We start from the raw sequence: 23464 nt of genomic DNA, 5'->3' as shown, positions 1-23464 counted from the left end.
AAGATCTAAGTATTGCCCACAAGATCATATGCTGCAACGACCTGCCTGTCGGCGACTACTTCAGCTTCAACCACAACAACACAAGAGCACACAACAGTTTTAAACTTAATATTAACCGCTCCAAACTTGACTGTAAAAAATATGACTTCAGTAACCGAGTTGTCGAAGCGTGGAACTCATTACCGGACTCCATAGTGTCATCCCCAAACCCCCAACACTTTACCCTTAGATTATCTACGGTTGACCTATCCAGATTCCTAAGAGGTCAGTAAGGGGCGAGTACAAGTGCACTAGAGTGCCTTCCGTCCCCTGTCCTATTGCTCTCCTATATCTCCTATACCTTTCTTCTATTCCTATATCTCTTCTTCTATTCTTTCATTGATATGTTCTATTACTATATCTTCTTTTCTATTATTTCTTAGACATATTTTACTATGAGTATCTCCTCTATAACCTTCATCATGTATTTTACTATGTGTATATAGATATATACCCACTAAAACCCTCATTGTGTATTGGACAAAATAAATAAATAAAAATAAATAAATAAATTTTCAGCCTTCCAGATTTTCAGCCTTCCAACATGGTTTTCCATATCTAAGCTATAATCCATCTGGAAATATTTTTTGCAAGGCAATCAAGCTGTCATTCAAAATGCTTACCTCGCTCTTATGACAAAACAGTGTTACTGTCTTTTATTCCCAGACATGGGAACAATAGGATCTGCATTTTGGCAAGTTGATGAATAACGTTATCGGTTTCTTTCTTTCTTTTTTTAATTTCCTGAGGCAGTCTCCCATCCTTTGGCTAAATTCATAAGAAATGAGCAACAGCACAGTTTGATCGGATGTGCTTGCCAGTGAAAGCAATGTAATAAATGGATGTACTGTAATTGCAAAGCAAGTGATAAATCTGTCTTCACCAGAGCAGGCATTTTATATTTACAGATTTGGATTCTGCGATATCCATCAGCTGGCGTTATTAGTTTCTTGGCATCTGCTTGATCTATTGCTATCAGACACGTTGCTAAGGCGGCACATCAAGGAGGGGGGGTATTGATGTTTGGGTGGTCACTTTATGCTCTTCTTCAATTTTCTTCACTTCTAGCTACTTCAGCAGTTGCCTGTATATTTGTTATGCTCCAAGGGCTGAGTTAAACAGGTGTTATTCCTGGGCAAAGGAAGAGAATTTGTAGAGAAACAGAGACAGGCTGACATGTGGAATTAAAAGACCAGTGCATATTATTTGCAACTGAACTCCAAAAAAAAATGTAGTGGTCTAGGAAAAAGAAGGCCTTTTTAAAAAAAATATAATTTTATTGATTTTTTAAATTTTTTACAAAGGACAAAACATAAAGCATAAAGTGTACCATCACCAAACAGAAAAATAAAAATTCCCTTCACCAGGGAAGATTCAATTTTTTATTCTTCATTTGCTTCATCTCTGGGTTACATTGTTCATTCTTTATAAAGTGATTGAATTTTATTTCTTACATTTGCATCGCTTACTGATGTTGTTAATATATAATTTTTGACCTTCTCCCACCGTCTCATTGTTGCTGCTAATTTCTCTTCATTATAATTATGTAGTCTAATTTCCATAATTTCATAGTGAATGTGGTCCACCATGTATCTGTACCAATTTTTTATCGTCCATTTATTGTCATCTTTCCACCCAAGCACTATAGTTGCCTGGGCACTTTCTATCGCTGCAGTTTTGATTTCTTCATATTCTTTTACCTCACTATTTTTTAATCAATAATGCTGCTTCTTTGGTTATTTTCCAATTACCATTCATAATTTTATTCACTTCCATTTGTATTTGTTTCCAAAATTTTTGAACTTTATTACATTCCCAAAACATATGCATAAATACTCCTTTTTCCTTACACCCATGCCAACAATTTCCTTTCTTCGTTGTTTGAAAACATGCTAATTGTACTGGTGTATAATACCATTTATGTAATATTTTTCTTCTCATCTCTTTTATTCTTGTGTTTTTAATTCTTTTAATATTTTCAATTATGCCTTCCATATCCCATTCACCAATTTCTAATTCATCCTGCCAATATCTCATCAATCCTTTTACTACTTGTTCTTCTGCTTGTAATAATTCTCTATATAGTATATGTTACCTGTTTGTGCTTTTATATTCTTACTCTTTTCCCTTAATATCTTCTCTAAATTTGTTTCTTGTCTAATGAATATTTCTTTATTTTCCCTTTTACTTAAGTATGTGCTTATTGCGTTGATTTGTAACCAATTGAAAAAGAAAGCCTGACAATAAAAAGCAACACGCCTTGTCTTACCTTCTTTTCTTCCTGCTCCGGTTGGTCCATTGGGGTTCAGTTCCAAGTGGGGAAAAAGACACTGGAAACATGGAGGCTAATTGGAAGGTTTGCTTTTATAATTTGCTAAAAGAAAGAAAGAAAGGATAAAAGAAAATAAACGATATAGAAAGACAGTTTAAAAGATTAAAATCTAAGTTTGTAGAAAAGTAAGCAAATATGTAAATAAGCAAAGCAGTATGCTAACCAAAGTAAAAATGCATATATCTCCAATCGAAATTCTGAATGAGATGGGGATGTAAATATCCCAAATGTATTTTTTATTCATGTCTGTTTTTTTTCTTTTTTGCTGTTTTTGTTTTTTTCTTTCTCTGTTTTGTTCTTTGCTTTGCTAGTATTCATTATGTTTATACAAATTTATTGAAAGTTTAATGTTGTTTTGTGTTTTGTTTTTAATTTTTTTTTAAAGGAAGGGAGGTTTAATGGTGAACAGGACCACAGGGGTTTGAAGCCCTGGGTAATTGACCACATGGAGTGGAAAGTGAATATTATCTGTACACTCTCTTGGAGCTTCCTGTTTCTGTGATAAAGGTGAGGTCATCCAAGGGCACGGGGTGAATTACCATCAGTATGTTGATGATACTCAGCTATACATTTCCACCCCGTGTCCACTCAGTAAAGCAGTGGAGGTAATTTGCCGGTGTCTGGAGGCTGTTAGGGTCTGGATGGGTGTTAACAGACTCAGGCTCAACCCCGACAAGACGGAGTGGCTGTGGGTTCTGCCTCCCAAGGACATTTCTATAGTGGTGTTGGGTCCACAACTAGCGGCCTGTCAGCTCTGTTGCGAGTGGCAGGTCCATCGGCTCATAAATCATACCATGTGACCACGAAAGACTGCAACTCGCTATAAATTTAGCCGATGATCATGTGACTCTGAAGGGATATTGCCACCGGAACTCCATAAGTGGGTGGTAAGTACCTTTTGGGAGTCCATAGTAAACTCAAATTGTTGCTGTGACTGGTCATTAATTGAGGACTATTGGATATCTGCAAATGTTAAAATCACCGTTATAACCCTGTCTTATTTATTTATTAGATTTGTATGCCACCACTTTCCGTAGACTCGGGGCGGCTCACAGCAATAATAAAGACAATGTAAAAACAAATCTAATAATTTAAAAAACACTAAAAACCCTATTATTAAAAGCAACATACCATGTATAAACTGTATAGGCCCGGGGGAGATGTCTCAGTTCCCCCATGCCTGATGGCAGAGGTGGGTCTTAAGAAATTTACGAAAGGCAGTTCTAATCTCTGGGGGGAGCTGGTTCCAGAGGGTGGGGGCTGCCACAGAGAAGGCTCTTCCCCTGGGTCCCACCAAACGACATTGTTTAGTCGACGGGACCCGGAGAAGGCCAACTCTGTGGGACCTAACTGGTTGCTGGGATTCGTGCGGCAGAAGGCGGTCCCGGAGATTTTCTGGTCCAATGCCATGAAGGGCTTTATAGGTCATAACCAACACTTTGAATTGTGACTGGAAACTGATCGGCAACCAATGCAGACTGCGGACACATTAGTCCAGGGATGTCAAACTGAATTTATTTGAGGGCCGGATCAGTGTTGCAGTTGTCCTCTACAGAGCCGGACTGGACATGGGAGGAGGAGACAGGACGGACGTCAGATGGGATCGACGCAGGTGTGGGCTGCTGCCCGGATGGGGGGGGGAACCCAGGGGGGTAGCGAAAATGGAGCTCCACCCAGACCACCCAATTTGCACTGAAAGATGTGGAAAGAAAATGCAGGACATCCTGCATAAGCCACACCCACACTGTGGTAGTAAAACCTTTGGAAGCCCTTCACTAGATTGACACCTCCTGCAGCATTCTGCCCGCCAAAATGGGGTGTGCTTTCGCTGGCCAGAGTGCTGCAGGAGGCTGTCCAAGCTGAAAACAGGGCGCAGCTGAGGTACCGTGGACTGGTCCTTTGCTATTTCCAGGTGAGGCCCCAGGCCTAGATCTAAGCACCTTGTGAAGAATACCTGAGACAGTCGGTTCTTAAAAGCTCTTTTACGAGTAACGGCAGCACAGCTCTTTTTGTAAGTGATTTCGAGTAAGAACACGACTGGAATAAACAGTGCCAGTGCGCTCCTTTTATACTTTATTTTTCCCGCTAAAATCCGGCTGTCAAACTCTCAGCCAATCAGGACGCAGCAACCATTTCAACTACTATTTACATTTACCTCAGTGCATATTTAACACCTTGAGTTTGACATCCCTGCATCCCTTGAGTCTATCCCTCCTTTTAGAAGGCCAGTATCTATTTACAGAGAAGCAATGCACCTCCAATCTAAGATGTTTGTCTCAGAGGTAGGTTCCTTACAGGTACAGACTTGCTGGTGACATCATGATGACATCACCGAACCAGATCAGTCAATGACAATCTGTGGGCGCCGCCATCTTTTAAATTTTTTTTATTTTTTTAAATTTCTTCTGCGCATGTGTGGAAGCTAAATTTCCAGCCATTTTGTTTTTGACTTACTTTAAAAAAAAAACAATTTTGGGGTTTTTTTTCCACTGTGCTGCATGCATGTGCAAAGTGTGTGCATGCCCACAAGGTGTGCCCACGCGGCACAGGAGGAAGCGAACTGGCAGTGAGGTTAGTTGGAACCCACCCCTGGTTTGTAGGGTGTTGCTTTGGATATTTTGGAAAAGGTTACCCTTCATGGCATCGGACCAGAATATCTCTGGGACCGCCTTCAGCCGCACGAATCCCAGCGACCGGTTAGGTCCCACAGAGTTGGCCTTCTCCGGGTCCCGTCGATTAAACAATGTCGTTTGGCGGGACCCAGGAGAAGAGCCTTCTCTGTGGTGGCCCCGACCCTCTGGAACCAGCCTCCCCCGGAGATTAGAACTTCCCCCACCTTCCTTGCCTTTCATAAAGTTCTTAAGACCCATCTCTGCCGTCAGGCATGGGGAAACTGAGACATCTCCCCCGGGCCTATACAGTTTATACATGGTATGTTTGTGTGTATGTTTCCTTTTAATAATGGGGTTTTTACTGTTTTTTAAATTATTAGATTTGTTCTTACATTGTCTTTGTTATTGTTGTGAGCCGCCCCGAGTCTACGGAGAGGGGCGGCATACAAATCTAATAAATAATAATAATAATAATAATAATAATAATAATAATAATAATAATAATAATTTTAAAGGGAGCGTTTAGTCAGAAGATCTCTCTTGCGATGTGAAGCAGAACATGTGATACAGCAGCAGGTCACTAAGCATTCATCTATTTGTAGATGCAGAGCATTGCACTGGGGGCGGGGGAGTGTCTTTGAGGCAGGTTGGATTCTGCTCCAGACCTGTCCATTTCTTCCAGGTCAGAAAAATCCAGCAACTGTGTTATTTTTAGCTCTGCTGCGTTTTTTGGTAGCCCTTCACTGGGGGTGCCTGTACGGGCCTCTGCCACCAAAAACTGGCTCATGAGCTCCATTTTGGCTGCAACGGCCTACTGCAACTTTCTGCCAGTGAAAATGGAACTCAGGAGGGGCCGTATTCAATTTTTGCTGGCAGAGGCACCACGGGCCAGTCCTTCACTGTTTCTAGGACAGCCTGGAGAGCCTTGAGTTTGAACTGCTGTACTACACCAAACTAGCTGTGCAACAAAGTTGAATGTATTTGAGGAAGAGCTTTTAACTTGGCTGTATCTACTGTGTGGAGCATCACAAAGATTCCTAGGAACCTTTGAAATACAGCAATGCAGTCTACCTCTCTATCTGTCACAATAACCACACAGGTTAGCAATCTAGCTGTGTAAAGATGGCGAGTACACAAGACTAGGATAAAACATGTTTGAATAGTGTCGTACTTAAGAATAAGTCTCTAGAATTTATGGATTAAAAAAATTTGACACCATGTTCCCCATGGTGTCAAATTTTGTAACCCATACACTTTTTTTAAACTTTCATTGTCTCGCTTTATGTAAATTCACTTTATGTGGGGGTTTGATGGATGATAATGTAGGAATAATGCAACTGAATATGCTGTGCAATTGCTATAAAGACATTGCATGTTGTACAATTATTTATTTATTTATTTATTTATTTATTTATTTATTTATTTATTTATTTATTTAGATAGTTAGTTAGCCCAATATACAATGAGGGTTTTAGTGGGTATATACTGTATCTATATACACATAGTAAAATACATGATGAAGGTTATAGAGGAGATACTCATAGTAAAATATATCTAAGAAATAATAGAAAAGAAGATATGGTAATAGAACATATCAATGAAAGAATAGAAGAAGATATACAGTGGTACCTCAAGATACGAACCCCTCGTCTTACAGCAGCCTCCCGAACGCCGGTTCGTAACTCGAAAAAAGTTCGTAACAAGAGGCAAATTTTTTCTGAACCCCGGGTTCGGTTCGGGAGGTTGCTGGGAAGCCCCCCAGCCCGGCTGTGACCTTTTAAAACAGCTGCGCGGCTTCCCAGCTGTCTCCGAACGCCGAACGCGGACGTTCGGGTTTGGCGTTCGGCTTCAGGAGACAGCTGGGAAGCCGCGCGGCTGTTTTAAAAGGTCACAGCCGGGCTGGGGGGCTTCCCAGCACCCCCCTGAACCCTGAACTTTTGCTGAACTTCCAGGTTCGGGGTTCGGGGGGATGCTGGGAAGCCCCCCAGCCCGGCTGTGACCTTTTAAAACAGCCGCACGGCTTCCCAGCTGTCTCCGAACGCCGAACGCGGAAGTTCGGGTTTGGTGTTCGGCTTCGGGAGACAGCTGGGAAGCCGTGCAGCTGTTTTAAAAGGTGACAGCCGGGCGGCGGGTCTTCCCAGCAGCATCCCGAACGCCGGTTCGTAACTCGAAAAAAGTTCGTAAGAAGAGGCAAAATTTTTGTGAACCCCGGATTCGGTTCGGGAGGTTGCTGGAAAGCCCCCCAGCCCGGCTGTCACCTTTTAAAACAGCCGCGCGGCTTCCCAGCTGTCTCCGAACGCCGAACGTGGAAGTTCGGGTTTGGCGTTCGGCTTCGGGAGACAGCTGGGAAGCCGCGCGGCTGTTTTAAAAGGTCACAGCCAGGCTGGGGGGGCTTCCCAGCACCCCCCGAACCCCGAACTTTTGCCGAACTTCCAGGTTCGGGGTTCGGGGGGGTGCTGGGAAGCCCCCCAGCCCGGCTGTGACCTTTTAAAACAGCCGCGCGGCTTCCCAGCTGTCTCCGAACGCCGAACGCGGACGTTCGGGTTTGGCGTTCGGCTTCGGGAGACAGCTGGGAAGCCGCGCGGCTGTTTTAAAAGGTCACAGCCGGGCTGGGGGGCTTCCCAGCACCCCGCCGAACCCCGAACTTTTGCCGAACTTCCGGGTTCGGGGGGGGGTGCTGGGAAGCCCCCCAGCCCGGCTGTGACCTTTTAAAACAGCCTCGCGGCTTCCCAGCTGTCTCCGAAGGCCAAACGCAGAAGTTCGGGTTTGGCGTTCGGCTTCGGGAGACAGCTGGGAAGCCGCACAGCTGTTTTAAAAGGTGACAGCCGGCCTGGGGGGCTTCCCAGCAACCTCCCGAACCCCGAACTTTTGCCGAACTTCCGGGTTCGGGAGGTTGCTGGGAAGCCCCCCAGCCCGGCTGTCACCTTTTAAAATAGCAACGCGGCTTCCCAGCAGTCGCCGAACGCCGTTTTTTTTGCGGGTTTTTTTTTTGGTTGCACGGATTAATTGACTTTACATTGTTTCCTATGGGAAACAATGTTTCGTCTTACGAACCTTTTGTCTTACGAACCTCCCCCTGGAACCAATTAGGTTCGTAAGACGAGGTATGACTGTATAGGAATAGAAGAAAGGTATAGGAGATATAGGAGAGCAATAGGACAGGGGACGGAAGGCCCTCTAGTGCACTTGTACTCGCCCTTTTAACTGGACTACGAAATTTTAAACAATGAAAAAATGGAGTCTTATTTCTTTGCATAAATTTATCAGTGAAGGGCTATCAAAATTTTTACTACCACACTGTGCAGGATTGTGCTTATGCAGGACGCTCTGCATTTTCTTTCAACATCTTTCAGTGCAGATTGGGTGCTCTGGGCAGTGTTCCCTCTAATTTTTTTGGGGGGTGGGCAGAAAAGTATAGTGTCTGAGCGGCAGTCCCTTCGAGACTGGGCGGCACAGAAATATTAATTAATTAATTAAATAAACAAACAAACAAACAAATTTTAAAAAACCCCACCGTTTTGCCTCAGAGAATTTCAAAATAAAATACTGTACTGTTTGTCTATAACAGTGAGCTCATAATAGGGCAACTCTATCAATATCAAAATGCCACTTAAATAGTTGAGCTAGTTTCAAACTAGATTTTGATTTTCTTTCTCTCTTCCTTACTCCCATTCTTTTTCTTTCTCTTTTCCTTCCTCTCTTTTTTCTATCTGTTTCTCTCTCTTCCTCTTTTCCTCTCTCTCTCCTTTCCTCCCACTCTTTCCCTCTCGGCTTCTGGGCAGGTTTGAAAAACTCTGAGTTGATGATGATTTTTAAGTGAGCGATTGCTCACTGCTCAGCTTAGAGGGAACTATGGCTCTGGGGTGGAGCTCCATTTTCGCTACCCCACTGCGTTCTCCCCATCGGGTCAACAGCCCATCCCTGATAAATATTAAATGCTGGTAAAAATTCCAAAACAAAGAACTGAATGCATCAAAACTATGGAATTTTGTGTTTTTTATTAAGATGTAAGGACCTGTTGTACTTGTTTTAATAAATGTCAGTTTTGGAATATTAAAATTAATAGCACATGCTTTGATGATGTGGAAACCTTTTTAATTAAATCATGGTGCCACAAATATTGCTTAATTTTTACAAATAGGTCTGTACTGCACGTAAGCATTTAATGAACACATTTCGTCAAAGTTATGCAATTTCTTACTGCTGTCAATAGGGAACAATTGGTTTAAATGTAAGGGTCACTTAAATAAAAGAACTGCCTTGTACATGAACCTAGACAAGAAAATGTATTAAGGCTTCATATATTTGATGTGTGTCATGGTGCTTGCACAGAGCAATGCAGATGAAAACAACTGCACTTTCACTGATCAAAAACTTTGGGAGAAATAAGCATAGTTTTTCTTAAGAAAGCAAGCTGTTTTGTAGAACCTCAGAGCTCTTTTAATCTCAGTAATAGGATGAAGTAATAGACACTGCAATTAATTCCAAATAAGCAGGACATGGGTTTTGGATGGGGTTATGTTTTCCTAAAGAAGCACACTCACTATTTGGGACACCTTTTTATTAATTGGGAGCTATCACAGGATCTGCAAGTGACAGCTATGACAATGAATGTCTTTTCTCAATGATGGATAATGAACCAACACTGGCATTTCCTGAACTTAGCACCAGGTTAATTATGCCTTTGTTGCAGTTAAGCTTGCTTTCTGCAATGCGTTGTGTTTGTGTGTGTGTGTATGTTTGTGGGCTTCTCTTGAGAAGCCTCCAGAAAGGGCAAAAAAAGTGGCAGGTAGCCTGCTGATTGGCACAAAAGGAAGGGCTCCTTATACCAGTGTTTCCCAACCTTGGCAACTTGAAGATATTTGGTCTTCAACTCCCAGAATTCCCCATCCCAGTTTATTTTTGAAAACCTCCAATGATGGAGCACCCACAACTCTGGGAGTCTTAGTTCTAAACTTTCTAGGCCCAGGATTGAAAGTCTAGTCTTGTAGGGTATTCTATTTCGAGTGGAGGAGTGAAGGGCTCTTCTGGTGAAGTATCTTTGGACATTTTCAAGGGTGTTAGTGTCTGAGATGCGATATGGGTTCCAAACAGATGAGCTGTATTCGAGGATGGGTCTGGTGAAAGTTTTGTAAGCTCTGGTAAGTAGTGTGAGATTTGACCTCTCTTCCTAAGATTTGACCTCTCCCCCTTTCTAAGAGGTCTGTAAGGGGCCTGCATAAGCGCACCACTGTGCCTACCGTCCCTGTCCTATTATCTTCTTTTGTTACTTTTATCATTATTTATCTAATGTTTTATTTGTACAAATTACCACAAGTACAAGTGCACTAGAGCAGTGTTTCCCAACCTTTTTTGAGCCGCGGCACATTATTCATATTTTCAAAATCCTGGGGAACATTGAAAGGGTGGGTGGGGGGTGGGGGGTGGGCTAAAGAAAAGTTTGGACAAAAAACCCCTCTCTCTTCCTCCCTTTCGCTCTATTTTTCCCTCTTTCTCTCTTTTCCTTCCTTCCCTTCTTTCTCTCTCTCCATCCCTCTTTCTTTCTTCCTCTCTTTTTTGCTCTTTCTCTCTCCCTCCTTCCCTTCCTCTGTCTTTCTCTCTCTCTTGCTATCTCTTTCTTGCTTTTTTCTCTCTTTCTTGCTCTCTCTCTCTCTCTCTTTCACTGTCTCTTGCTATATGTCTCTTTCTTTGCCTCTTGCTATCTCTCTGTCTCTCTTGCTATGTCTCTCTTTCTTTCTTTCTTTCTCTCTCTCTGCCTCTCTTGCTATGTCTCTCTTTCTCTCTTGCTATGTCTCTCTTTCTTTCTCTTTCTCTCTCTGCCTCTCTTGCTATGTCTCTCTTTCTCTCTTGCTATGTCTCTCTTTCTTTCTCTTTCTCTCTCTGCCTCTCTTGCTATGTCTCTTTCTTTCTCTTTCTCTCTCTGCCTCTCTTGCTATGTCTCTCTTTCTCTCTTGCTATGTCTCTCTTTCTTTCTCTCTCTCTGCCTCTCTTGCTATGTCTCTCTTTCTCTGCCTCTCTTGCTGCCTCTCTTTCTCTCTCTGTCTCTTTCGCTGCCTCTCTTGCTGTCTCTCTCTCTGCCTCTCTTATATGTCTCTCTTTCTTTCTCTCTCTCTCTCTCAGCTGACTGCAAGCGGGAGCCCTGACGGCAGCTGGACGTGCTGTTGGACGCCGTATATGCCAAGCCCACAGCGCCAGCAGTACGGCGTCCAGCAGCACGTCCAGTCGCCACCGTCAGGGCTCCCACTTGCAGTCAGCTGAGACAGAGAGAGAGAGGTCCTGCCGCCTGGAGCTCCCTCTCGCCGCCGCCATCTCCCCGCGACTGCCTGCGGCCGCTGCAGCCGCCCCCTCCCGCTCCCCCCGCCAGTGCCCTCCCGCCGGGCCCCAAAGGACACTTGCCGCCGACGCCAGGGCCCGGCGGGAGGGCACTGGCGGGGGGACCGGGTGTGTGTGGCTGCAGCTGGGAAAGGCGCAAGGAGGGAAGCTGCCTGCCCGCCTGCCTCGGGGAACCGCGCTTGCAGCCGCAAACCAAAAGGGCAACCCCCGCGCGCTCCCCAGCCCCGGCCCGCCTCTGCGCCCCCGCCCGGCACGCGCTCTCTCCTGTCCTCTCCTGCCCGATGTCGTGGTTTCCGGCGCTCTCCTGCTGGGCCCCAAAGAAGGAAGGCGGGAAAAAGGCGCAAAGAACGAAGCTCTCCTTCTTCTTCCTGCCTTCCTTCTTTGGGGCTCAGCAGGAGAGCGCCGGAAACCGCGGCATCGGGCAGGAGCTGGGGGACAGCTGTGAGCGGGCGCTCCAGGTCGGCACCGGCAGTGCCCCGCCCAGCTGGAGCTTCCGTAGCTCTGCGGCACACCTGGCAGTGTCTCGCGGCACACTACTGTGCCGCGGCACACCGGTTGGGAAACGCTGCACTAGAGTGCCTTCCGTCCCGTCCTATTGCACTCCTATATCTCCTATTCCTTTCTTCTATTCCTATATCTCTTCTACTATTTTTTCATTGATATGTTCTATTACTATATCTTCTTTTCTATTCTTTCCTAGATATATTTTACTATGAGTATCTCCTCTATAACCTTCATCATGTATTTTATTATGTGTGTGTATATGTATATATATATACAGTACCTATATATGCCCTACGAAAGCAGACTATCAAGCCTAGGTCTAGAAAGCTTAGAACTACGATGCCTAAAACACGATCTAAGTATTGCCCACAAAACCATATGCTGCAACGTCCTGCCTGTCAATGGCTACTTCAGCTTCAACCGCAACAACACAAGAGCACGCAACAAATTCAAACTTAATATTAATCGCTCCAAGCTTGACTGTAAAAAATATGACTTTAGCAATCGAGTTGTCGAAGCGTGGAACTCATTACCGGACTCAGTAGTGTCAACCCCTAACCCCCAACATTTCTCCCTTAGACTCTCCACGATTGACCTCTCCAGGTTCCTAAGAGGTCAGTAAGGGGCGTACATAAGTGCACTAGTGTGCCTTTCGTCCCCTGTCCAATTGTCTCTCCTTTATCTCATATATCATATATATTTTCTCCCTTTTGAGTCTACGGAGAGGGGCGGCATACAAATCCAATAAATAATAATAATATATCTTCTCCTCTACTTTTATATCTTTTCTTTATATATAATACTTCGTGTCTATCCTCTCCAATATGTATTGTGTATTGGACAAAATAAATGAATAAATAAAAATAAATAAATAAATATATATATATATATACCCACTAAAACCCTCATTGTGTATTGGACAAAATAAACAAACAAACAAACAAATAAAATTGTTTTACAAAATAATAAATAAATAAATAAATAAAAATATAAAATAAAATACCTCAGCCAGCAAAGCTGAGCTGGCTGAGGAAAAGCAAAAGCAAAGCTGAGGAATTCTGGGAGTTGAAGTCCACAAGTCTTAAAAGGAGCCTAAGTTGGAGACCCCTGTTCTGGTCAAACCCCCTGCTCAAGCATGAGACCACCCGGAGATATATGCCCGTTTTTCCGGAGGACTTTTTCTTTTCTCAAGAGAAGTGAATATTTAAGAACGCCCCATCTATTGCCGCCTTCGTGTAATGCCCACCCCACAGAAACCTGCCCTCCATGAGGCGGGCTCGTCCACTGAAGGAGGGGGAAAAAAAACACAAGGCCATGGCGCGGCGCAGGTTCATAGGAGGCCGCGTGGATGCGCGCACTGCTTCGTACCTTTTAAAGTGCCGGCGCACAAGGGCACGAAAGGGACGCTCTGGAGGCCGAGCCCAGTGAAACGTTTGAGTCTAAATGTATTTGAAATTACTCTTAGGAGAAAAAAAAAAGAGGAACCCGCATACCGCAGCGAGCAGGGTTCGAACCTGCGCGGGGAGACCCCATTGGATTTCAAGTCCAACGCCTTAACCACTCGGCCATCGCTGCTGCACGAGAACAGCTTTCCAGCACAAGCATTTAGCGAGGCCTGGAAATGACACGCAGTGTTCTTCCTTTCTGTCAGTCATACCATAGCTGGCCAATCAAAAAGCAGGTCGCCTCCTCTTGTCCAATCGAAATTGAAAGCAGACTGACAGGGGCGGGGAGAAGGGGAGGAAATTCTGCTCTTGCTGGAGTCGCTGGGGTTGTGGCGTCATTATTTATTCTGTAATTTCTTCCACCCTGCTGCTGCTGCAGGGAGTTTGCAGATTTCTTCCATTGCGGTTTTAGAGTCCTCCAAAATGCTTTGATTAAGCAAAGCAAGTCCGGGCTCTCGGCTTGCGTGCCTGTGAATGTAGCTCCCGCTCCAGTGGCTGAAGCGCAACTTACCCTAGTGTGTGTGTGTGTGTTTAGGGGAGTCCCCTTTTGTGTTGGGAGGCCTTGGACGTGATGTATTAAATTAGCATGTCGTTGCAAAGCCCAATGCAAAGCATGGCTGTGGGGGGGTGGGTGAGTGCCCAGGTCAGTCTCTGCCCATCATTTTATTTATTTATTTATTTAGTTTAGTTAGTTAGTTAGTTAGTTAGTTAGTTAGTTAGTCCAATGCACAATAATACACAATGAAGGCTATAGAGGTTATACTCGAGTAAAATATATTAGAGGACAAATAGAAGTGAAAATTTAGGAAGAGAATATATCAATTAGAGAATAGAAGGATATTATGAGAGTAATATAAGAATAGAACAGAAGAATAGTAGATACAATATATGAGATATAGGAGAGACAATAGGACAGGGGGCGGGAGACTATGTCTTCTGCAGGGCTCTGGTGCTTAAAAATCTATCTTTTAATCTGTTTATTTATTTTATTTATTTATTTTGTCCAATACACAATGAGGGTTTTAGTGGGTATATATCTATATACACATAGTAAAATACATGATGAAGGTTATAGAGGAGATACTCAGTAAATATATATCTAAGAAATAATAGAAAAGAAGATATAGTAATAGAACATATCAATGAAAGAATAGAAGAAGAGATATAGGAATAGAAGAAAGGTATAGGAGATATAGGAGAGCAATAGGACAGGGGACGGAAGGCACTCTAGTGCACTTGTACTCGCCCCTTATCATCATCATCATATTGTTCATAGGCTCAAATTAGGGATCAGGTAGTGCCCCCCTTCCCCCAAACACAGGAGTCTTCAACCTTGGCAACTTTAAGCCTGGAGCTGGCTAGGGAATTCTGGGAGTTGGAGTCCACCAGGCACAAGGAGACCCCAACACAAGGAGGAGGTAGGGATCAGTTGGATAGTTGCCTTCATACTTAGGGTCACAATTGGGCCCAGGATTTCTGTTGCTAAACAATTTTGTTCGGTGAATTGTGCTTGGTTTTACAACCTTCCGCGCCATGGTCATTAAACAAATCACCGCAATTAAGTGAATCTGAATGGAATGGAATAAATATTGGAATGAAGAACAGAACAAAATTCTTTATTAGCTAAGTGTGATAGGACACACAAGGAATTTGTCATTGGTGCATATGCTCTCAGTGTACGTAAAAGAACAGATACATTTGTCCAGAATCATAAGATGCAACACAATGATAATCCGGGTACAAATAAGCAATCAAATCATATTAGGAACCTGTCAATATAAATTGTAGGGATACATGCAACAAAGTCATACAGTCATTTGCGGGAGGAGATGGGTGATGGGAATGATGAGAAGATTAATAGTAGTGCAGATTTAGGAAATAGTTTGACATTATTTGTTTAGCACAGTGATGGTGTTCAGGAAAAAACCTGTTCTTCTGTCTAGTTATCTTGGTGTGCAGTGCTCTACAGCGTGGTTTTGAGGGTAGGAGTTGAAACAGTTTGTGTCCAGGATGCGAGGGGTCAGTAAGTATTTTCTTTCCTTTTAAAAATTTTTTTTATTATTATTTTCAAAGTAAAAGACAAAACATGTCAAACAAACAGAATAGACAAAACAAAACAGGAGCTACAGTTGCTCCGCTCAGTATAGAAGTCTTCTTAATACAAAAAGGAAAAACTAATTATAGTTTAGATCAATTCAGAAAAGTAAACATATCTGTAAAATATCTTTATATAATATTTTCTATCTAGCAAATTTTACTATTAAACTCTTTATTTTAACATCTTTAAACATTTTTTTATTCCACCAACTATAAACTTTCTGCCAAGCTTTATAAAATTCTGTTTCTACTTGGTTATTCATCCGCCTCGTCATCATATCTAACTCTGCACACTCCATAATCTTGCTAAGAACATCTTCATCTTTTGGGATTTCCATTTCTTTCCATCTTTGTGAAAAAACAATCCTTGCATCTACTAAAATGTGAATTATTAAATGATATATTTCTTTTTTATATTTATTATTTGTGATACCTAATAAAAAAAATTCTGGAGTCTTCCTAATTTCTTGTTCTGTTATTTCTCTTAGCCATCTTTCTACCTTATTCCAATAGTTCTTTGCTTTCGGACACGTCCACCATAAATGAAAATATGTACCAATTTCTTTTTTACCTTTCCAACAATTGGGCGAAGTACTTGGAAACATCTTTGAAATTCTATTAGGTGGCAAATGCCATCTATAAAACATCTTAATTTGATTTTCTTTAAAAGAAACTGATTTAGTTATTTTCAAATTATATGTCCAGACCTTTTCCCACGTGTCTAAGTCTATTTCTTTTTCTAGAAAAGTAAGTAAGCATTTTCACCGCCCTCTTTTTGACTCGTGCAGGATACAGGTCCTCAATGGAAGGCAAGTTGGTAGCAATTGTTTTTTTCTGCAGTTCTGATTCTCCTCTGAAGTCTCTGTCGGTCTTGATGAGAAACTCAATAATTTCGCTGTAGATCTGTATCAGCAGCTCCTTGGGCAGTTTCAGCTTCCTGAGATGGCACAGAAAGAACATTCTTTGTTGTTTCTTTGTTTTGGTTTCCCCCATTGGCTTTGCCTGTTTAAACTTTCAAGGGTCCCTAGATCAGTGTTTCCCAACCTTGGCAAGTTGAAGATATTTGGACTTCAACTCCCAGAATTCCCCAGCCAGCGAATGCTGTTTGTTTGACATGTTTTGTCTTTTACTTTGAAAATAATAATAATAAAAAAATGGTGCTTGTATACTGCTATCATGTCCACCCTGGCCCTCTTTTTTTGCTAGACTATGTGTTCTGTCAGGCTCTCTGGTAGAATCCTCCCAAAAATTCACAGGTACAAATTTCAGACACACACATGCTTGAAAATTCAAAACACTTTATAATGAAAATTCACTTAAACCAAGCCCTCTTTTGGTATAGCAAAGAGCACTTGTCTCCAAACAAACTGGTAATTTGTACAAGTCCCTTATCAGTTCTGTGATACTTAGCTTGCAGCTGTGAGGCAATTCACAGTCCTTCTTTCACAAAGTGACACACACTTCGCCCTGGTTTAGTTTCAAAGCAGGGAAAAATCAGCTCACAAAAAGTCAAAGTCAGTAAAGCAGTCACGAAACACAACAATCAGATAATCCTCCGCAATGGCCAAACCCTAATTACCACAGCCCCACCCAACCACAGGTGGCCTCATTTTCTTTGATAATAATCTCTCAGTTGTTGTTGCCTATGCATCACTCTCCTCATGCGTGGCTGTATCATTAACTCTTGTTCTGAATCCAAGGAGGAGCTAGATAATTGATCTCCTTCTGAGCTGTCTGCCACACTCTCCTCCTCCCTGTCATTCATGTCTTCTTGGTCAGAGGAGCCTTCATCATCAGATTCCACCGGGGGCAAAACAGGCCTGTAGCATGTGGATGTCTCCCCCACATCCACAGTCCTTGGGGCAGGAGCAGGGCCAGAGCTAACCACAACACTATCCATGCCCAGTTCCAGTAACCTCTCTTTATATGTCTTGGTTTCCAGTCCCCTAATCATTCTGGTTGCTCTCTTCTGTATCCTCTCTAGAGCTTCAATGTGCTTCTTATAGTGAGGTGACCAAAATTGCATGCATTACTCCAGGTGTGGTCTGACCAGGACATTATGCAGTGGTATAAGTAATTAGTATTAATTAGAGTTGAAGTCCAACAGGCTTAAAGTTGCCAAAGTTGGAAACACACTTTCCCAGATCAGTTGCAAACCTGATGCTGCTACATGCACTGCCATGCTAAACTTGATCTAGTTTTTAGCATCCCACGGAAACTCACCTAGTTTACGATGCAAGAACATTGTGCAGATTTTAAATAACCATTTTAATTCTTAATTCAGCTTGTTGTATGAATAAACTAGAGGCATCTCATATTGGTAATCTGAGTTTTAATCACTTTTCTCATTTAAGTGAGAGACTACATTGGTTGCCGATCAGTTTCCGGTCACAATTCAAAGTGTTGGTCATGACCTTTAAAGCCCTACATGTCATTGGACCAGATTACCTCAGGAACTGCCTGCTACCGCACGAATCCCAGCGACCGATAAGGTCCCACAGAGTTGGCCTTCTCCGGGTCCCGTCGACTAAACAATGTCGTTTGGTGGGCCCCAGGGGAAGAGCCTTCTCTGTGGCGGCCCCGGCCCTCTGGAACCAACTCCCCAACTGCCCCACCCTCCCTGTCTTTCATAAACTACTCAAGACTCACTTATACTGCCATGCATGGGGGAGTTGAGATATTCCTTCCCCCTAGGCCATTACAATTTATGCATGGTATGTTTGTGTGTATGTTTGGTTTTATAATAAGGGTTTTTAGTTGTTTTAGTATTGGATTGTTACATGCTGTTTTTATCATTGTTGTTAGCCGCCCTGAGTCTACGGAGAGGGGCGGCATACAAATCCAATTAATAATAATAATAATAATAATAATAATAATAATAATAATAATAATAATAATTTCTCCCTCAAACTGGGGAAATGACTTCATTGAAACCGATGCTATAGTCAAGCTCTTTTTAATTTGTTAAAATTATTTCACATTCCTTAAATATCCGCAAATTCTGTTCACAAATAAATGGTCTCCATGTGTATCAATCATCTCTCTCAACCCAGAGATAATATTAAATTGTTTCCCGTGTTTACATTACCCCTAGGCAGGTATGATACTATAGTCACAATTATATCATTTAGATTTAGAAAGTGAAGCTTCACAAAGACCATGTGGTAGGATTTGATAGGAAACATAACATCTATTAGATCACATGGGAATAATTAAAGTGGTCAAATGTAGCATTTCACTGCCTGGAAAAGATTAAAATAAAATGTGGTTACTTGCAAAAAATTAGGACAATGTTGTTTACAATCTAAGGAAATGGAATTATTCCTATTGTTTCAAAGACCTTATATTAGAAAATTATATGCATGCGTTACTCATCATTTTCATTTTCTGGAAATAAAGCCCATTTCCTAGCATGGTAATCATCTTAGAAAATATTGACGCATTTGTATAACTCCTTTATTATACACTTTACCACTTGAAGGGTTTCTAACGTTTTAGGACGGAAAGACATTTTTCCATTCTAACGGCATATTTATTTTGCAACTATCCTGTTATTCCATGCCAGATTTTAATTTACTAACTGGAAACAACGCGAGCTTTCAGTATGAGACCAACAATGCATTCAATTCCAATTTCTCTTTTTGACTGTTCAGGGGAAAAGCATTTAAACTGCGGATTATATTAAAAAAAATCTGGCGAAAAGGTAATAATTGTTGATTGTAGAAGATTGTAGTAATACTTTAAAAATTGTTGAAATAGAAAATAATAATAATAATTAATAATAACAATAATAACAATAATAACAATAATAACAATAATAACAATAATAATAATAATAATAATAATAATAATAATAATAATAATAATAATAATAATTTATTGGATTTGTATGCCGCCCCTCTCCGCAGACTCGGGGCGGCTAACAACAATAATAAAGACAACATGTACAATCCAATAATAAAAAACAACTAAAAACCCCTATTATAAAACCAAACATACACACAAACATACCATGCATGACTTGTAATGGCCTAGGGGGAAGAGCTATCTCAACTCCCCCATGCCTGGCGGTATAAATGATCTTGAGTAGTTTATGAAAGACAGGGAGGGTGGGGGCAGTTCTAAACTCTGGGGGGAGTTGGTTCCAGAGGGCCGGGGCCGCCACAGAGAAGGCTCTTCCCCTGGGGCCTGCCAAACGACATTGTTTAGTCGACAGGACCCGGAGAAGCGACCTTATCGGTCGCTGGGATTCGTGCAGTAGCAGGCGGTTCCGGAGGTAATCTGGTCCAATGCCATGAAGGGCATCAAAGCTTGTTTGATAGTTTATGAGATCAGTACATGCTATACATTGAAAAAGCGCTAACCCATTATGAGTTATGGACCAGTGAACAAACTGAACAATGAGTGACTGATCCAGAAATCACTTTGCTTGCAAGCTGATAGCACATTTTCTTGGTGGACAGAAGCTCAGACTGGATTTTAAAGTAGCATATTAATATGGATATATTTTGTCAATTCAGAACAAGCTTAATTAACCACAGAAAACTGAGGACAGTATGAATCACATATTGAAGTCCAAATATTTTCAAGTTGCCAAGATTGGGAAACACTGACTTAGAACAATGACAGAGGACTGGGTTTGGGGACCGGCTCTGGGCAACTTTACATCCTGTCATAGTGGCTCAGGAATTCTGGGAATTGAAGTCCATAGGTCATAAAATTGCCATAGTTACCCACTCCTGACTTAGAATGTTAGAGGTAAACGCATCTGATTTTGCTGAGCTCCTAAATTTGGACATCAGCCAAATATGAGTTCTAAAATACGTTTTGTGACCATTATACAACACACAAAGTATAAAAACTAACCCCCTGCTGTGCTTGGCAACTAAAAATTTCCCTGTAGGTTTTTAATTGTTTCTTTCTAGTAGAACGCTTACCAATATGTAATTATATTAATCTTAAAGATTGTATTCTGTTTAAAGATATATAAGGACTTGATAAAATATGATGATCATTTTAGTGTTGTGTTCTTCCAGCAATCTTGTATGACAGAAATGAGTTGGATTTTAAAACTCCATTATTATTCAGTGTCACAGTGCCACCAAGAGGTCTTTGTCAAAATTGCAGGCAAAGCTGCATTGCTGGGAAATTAGCTAAATAGGTACTCCTCAACTTACAACAATTCATTTAGTGACTGTTGGGAGTTACAACAGCACTAAAAAAATGGACGTGTGACCATTTTTCACACTTTCGAATGTTGCAGCATTCCTATGGTCACGTGATTTATATTTGGATGCTTGGCAACTGATTAGAAACATAAAAACATAGAAGACTGACGGCAGAAAAAGACCTCATGATCCATCTAGTCTGCCCTTACAGTATACTATTTTCTGTATTTTATCTTAGGATGGATATATGTTTATCCCAGGCTTGTTTAAATTCAGTTACTGTGGATTTATCTACCACGTCTGCTGGAAGTTTGTTCCAAGGATCTACTAAATAATATTTTCTCATGTTGCTTTTGATCTTTCCCCCAACTAACTTCAGATTGTGTCCCCTTGTTCTTGTGTTCACTTTCCTATTAAAAACACTTCCCTCCTGGACCTTATTTAACCCTTTAACGTATTTAAATGTTTCGATCATGTCCCCCCTTTTCCTTCTGTCCTCCAGACTATACAGATTGAGTCCATTAAGTCTTTCCTGATACGTTTTATGCTTAAGATCTTCCACCATTCTTGTAGCCCGTACAATTTTGTCAATATCTTTTTGTAGGTGAGGTCTCCAGAACTGAACACAGTATTCCAAATGTGGTCTCACCAGCACTCTATATAGCGGGATCATAATCTCCCAAGAAAAGTTGTAAACTGGGGCAAGGCTCACTTTACAATTTTCTCACTTAGCAACATAAATGTTGGGCTCAATTGTTTTTATGTCCTGAAGAAGTTGGGAAATTTTCATTCCAGTCCTACAGGGAAGTAAAGTAGAAAAATTCTGATTGGTTCCCTGCCGTATTGACTCTCTATTTAAGTCCCCGGCCTTTTGTATACGGCTGCTGGAAGTTACTTCCTGTAACCTAATAAAGAACTGAAGTCACTCCACCAGTCTTTGAGCCAGGAATTCTGGTATGCAAGTCTGATTGAATATAAAGCTCATGCACAGCTAAGCTTCACATGCAAAACATGTCTGTTCAAACCGGGAAATGATAGAACTTCTCATCGGTTTTGTTTTTCTCAGATTTGAATAGATCATTTGCATTTCACACTTTGTTTCAGGCTACAGGGGTGCCTCTACTTAAGTACTTGATTCGTTCCATGACCAGGTTCTTAAGTAGAAAAGTTTGTAAGTAGAAGCAATTTTTCCCATAGGAATCAATGTAAAAGCAAATAATGCGTGCAAACCCCTTTAGGAAAGAAATAGAAGCTCGGAATTTGGGTGGGAGGAGGAGGAGGAAGAAGAGGAGGAGGACCAGCAGTGGGCTACGAGCCGGAACGCTAAATTGCACTCGCCGCTGTGGCTCATAAGTTCTTGCGGGACCAGCGCGATTTTTCTGCTGCATCTGTGAAGGTAGCAAAATCGCGCATGGAGTCACCGCTAAAACCTTGCTGAAACACGGGCGCAATTTTGCTACCTCCACAGGTGCAGCAGCAAAATCGCACTGCAGCATGTGGATGTCTCTCCCACATCCACAGTCCTTGGGGCAGGAGCAGGGCCAGAGCAAACCACAGCACTTTATCTTCTTTGTCTCTCCTCTTTCCTTTTCTCCTTTCCTGTTCCTTCTTGGATGCTCAAATGCAAGAGAGGAAACATTTCTCCTTTTTTTTTGCTTTGCTTTTAGTTTAATTTAGGCTAGTCCTCTGCCAGTGAAAATGGAGCCCGGGAGGGATGTGCACAGCCCTCCCTCCAGGCCCCGTTTTTGGCTGCAATGGCCTTCTGCAGCCATCTGCCAGTGAAAACAGAGCTGGGGAGGGCCATACGCAGCGGTGGGTTGTTACCGGTTTTGGACCAGTTCTTTAGAACTGCAGCGGAAATTTATTGATACTTACCAAAGCGGCAGCGATGACTAGCGGTCCATGCTCCCGGACCAATCCTTTAATAGCCATGGCTTCCAAAAAAAACCCCTTCTGTGCATGTGCAAAGGCTTCTGCAGCAGGGGTGGCACAGCGGGTCGAGTGCTGTACTGCAGGCCACTGAAGCTGACTGTAGATCTGCAGGCCAGCGGTTCAAATCTCATCACCGGCTCAAGGTTGACTCAGCCTTCCATCCTTCCGAGGTGGGTAAAATGAGGACCCGGATTGTGTGGGCAATATGCTGGCTCTGTGAAAAGTGCTATTACTAACATGTTGTAAGCCGCCCTGAGTCTAAGGAGAAGGGCGGCATAAAAATCGAATAAATAAATATGTTTCCAGGTATTTTGCACGATGTGACAGGGTGCAAAATAGACACTTCCATGGTGATATGAACTAGTAGGGAAGGTAAGCGGAACCCACACCTGACCGTGGACCTCCCCCCCAGGCCCCATTTTTAGCCTCAATGGCTTTCTGCAGCTCTCTACCAGCAAAAACAGGCCAGAAGGGCAACACAATAGCCGCAATAGCCGCCCCGAGTCTACAGAGAGGCGCGGCATACAAATCTAATAAATAAATAAATAAACACATGGCTCCCTCAGGCCCAGTTTTTTCTGGCGATGGCCTCCCACAGCAAAGTGAAAATAGAACTTGGTGAGGGAGTGTATGTGTCGCTTGCAAGCTTCGTATTTATTTATTGATTTATTTATTGATTTTGTCCAATACACAATGAGGGTTTTAGTGGGCATACACATAGTAAAATACATGATGAAGGTTACAGAGCAGATACTCATAGTAAAATATATCTAAGAAAGAATAGAAGAGAAAATATAGGAATAGAACATATCAATGAAAGAATAGAAGAAGGGAATAGAAGAAAGGTGTAGGAGATATAAGAGAGCAATAGGACAGGGGACGGAAGGCACTCTAGTGCACTTGTACTCGCCCCTTACTGACCTCTTAGGAATCTGGATAGGTCAACCATAGATAATCTAAGGTAAAGTGTTGGGGGTTAGGGGATGACACTACGGAGTCCGG

At 42.2% G+C, this 23464-nt stretch overlaps 1 long non-coding RNA gene and 1 other non-coding gene across 2 annotated transcripts; both read right to left on the bottom strand.

Annotated features, from left to right (window-relative positions):
- Nucleotides 1-737: 737 nt before the first annotated feature.
- Nucleotides 738-13409, bottom strand: LOC139167570 (uncharacterized). Its single transcript, XR_011559157.1, has 3 exons — nt 13314-13409; nt 2309-2413; nt 738-1170 (listed from the first exon to the last, which is right to left on the bottom strand). It is a non-coding gene; the product is annotated as an uncharacterized lncRNA (long non-coding RNA).
- On the bottom strand, nt 13314-13395 carry TRNAS-UGA (transfer RNA serine (anticodon UGA)). Its single transcript has one exon. It is a non-coding gene; the product is annotated as a tRNA-Ser (tRNA).
- Nucleotides 13410-23464: the final 10055 nt, after the last annotated feature.

This window comes from Erythrolamprus reginae, chromosome 5, assembly GCF_031021105.1.
Source record: "Erythrolamprus reginae isolate rEryReg1 chromosome 5, rEryReg1.hap1, whole genome shotgun sequence".
Lineage (NCBI taxonomy): Eukaryota > Metazoa > Chordata > Lepidosauria > Squamata > Dipsadidae > Erythrolamprus > Erythrolamprus reginae.
The sequence above is the reverse complement of the archived record's forward strand: the minus strand, read 5'-3'. Positions and strand labels throughout refer to the sequence as shown.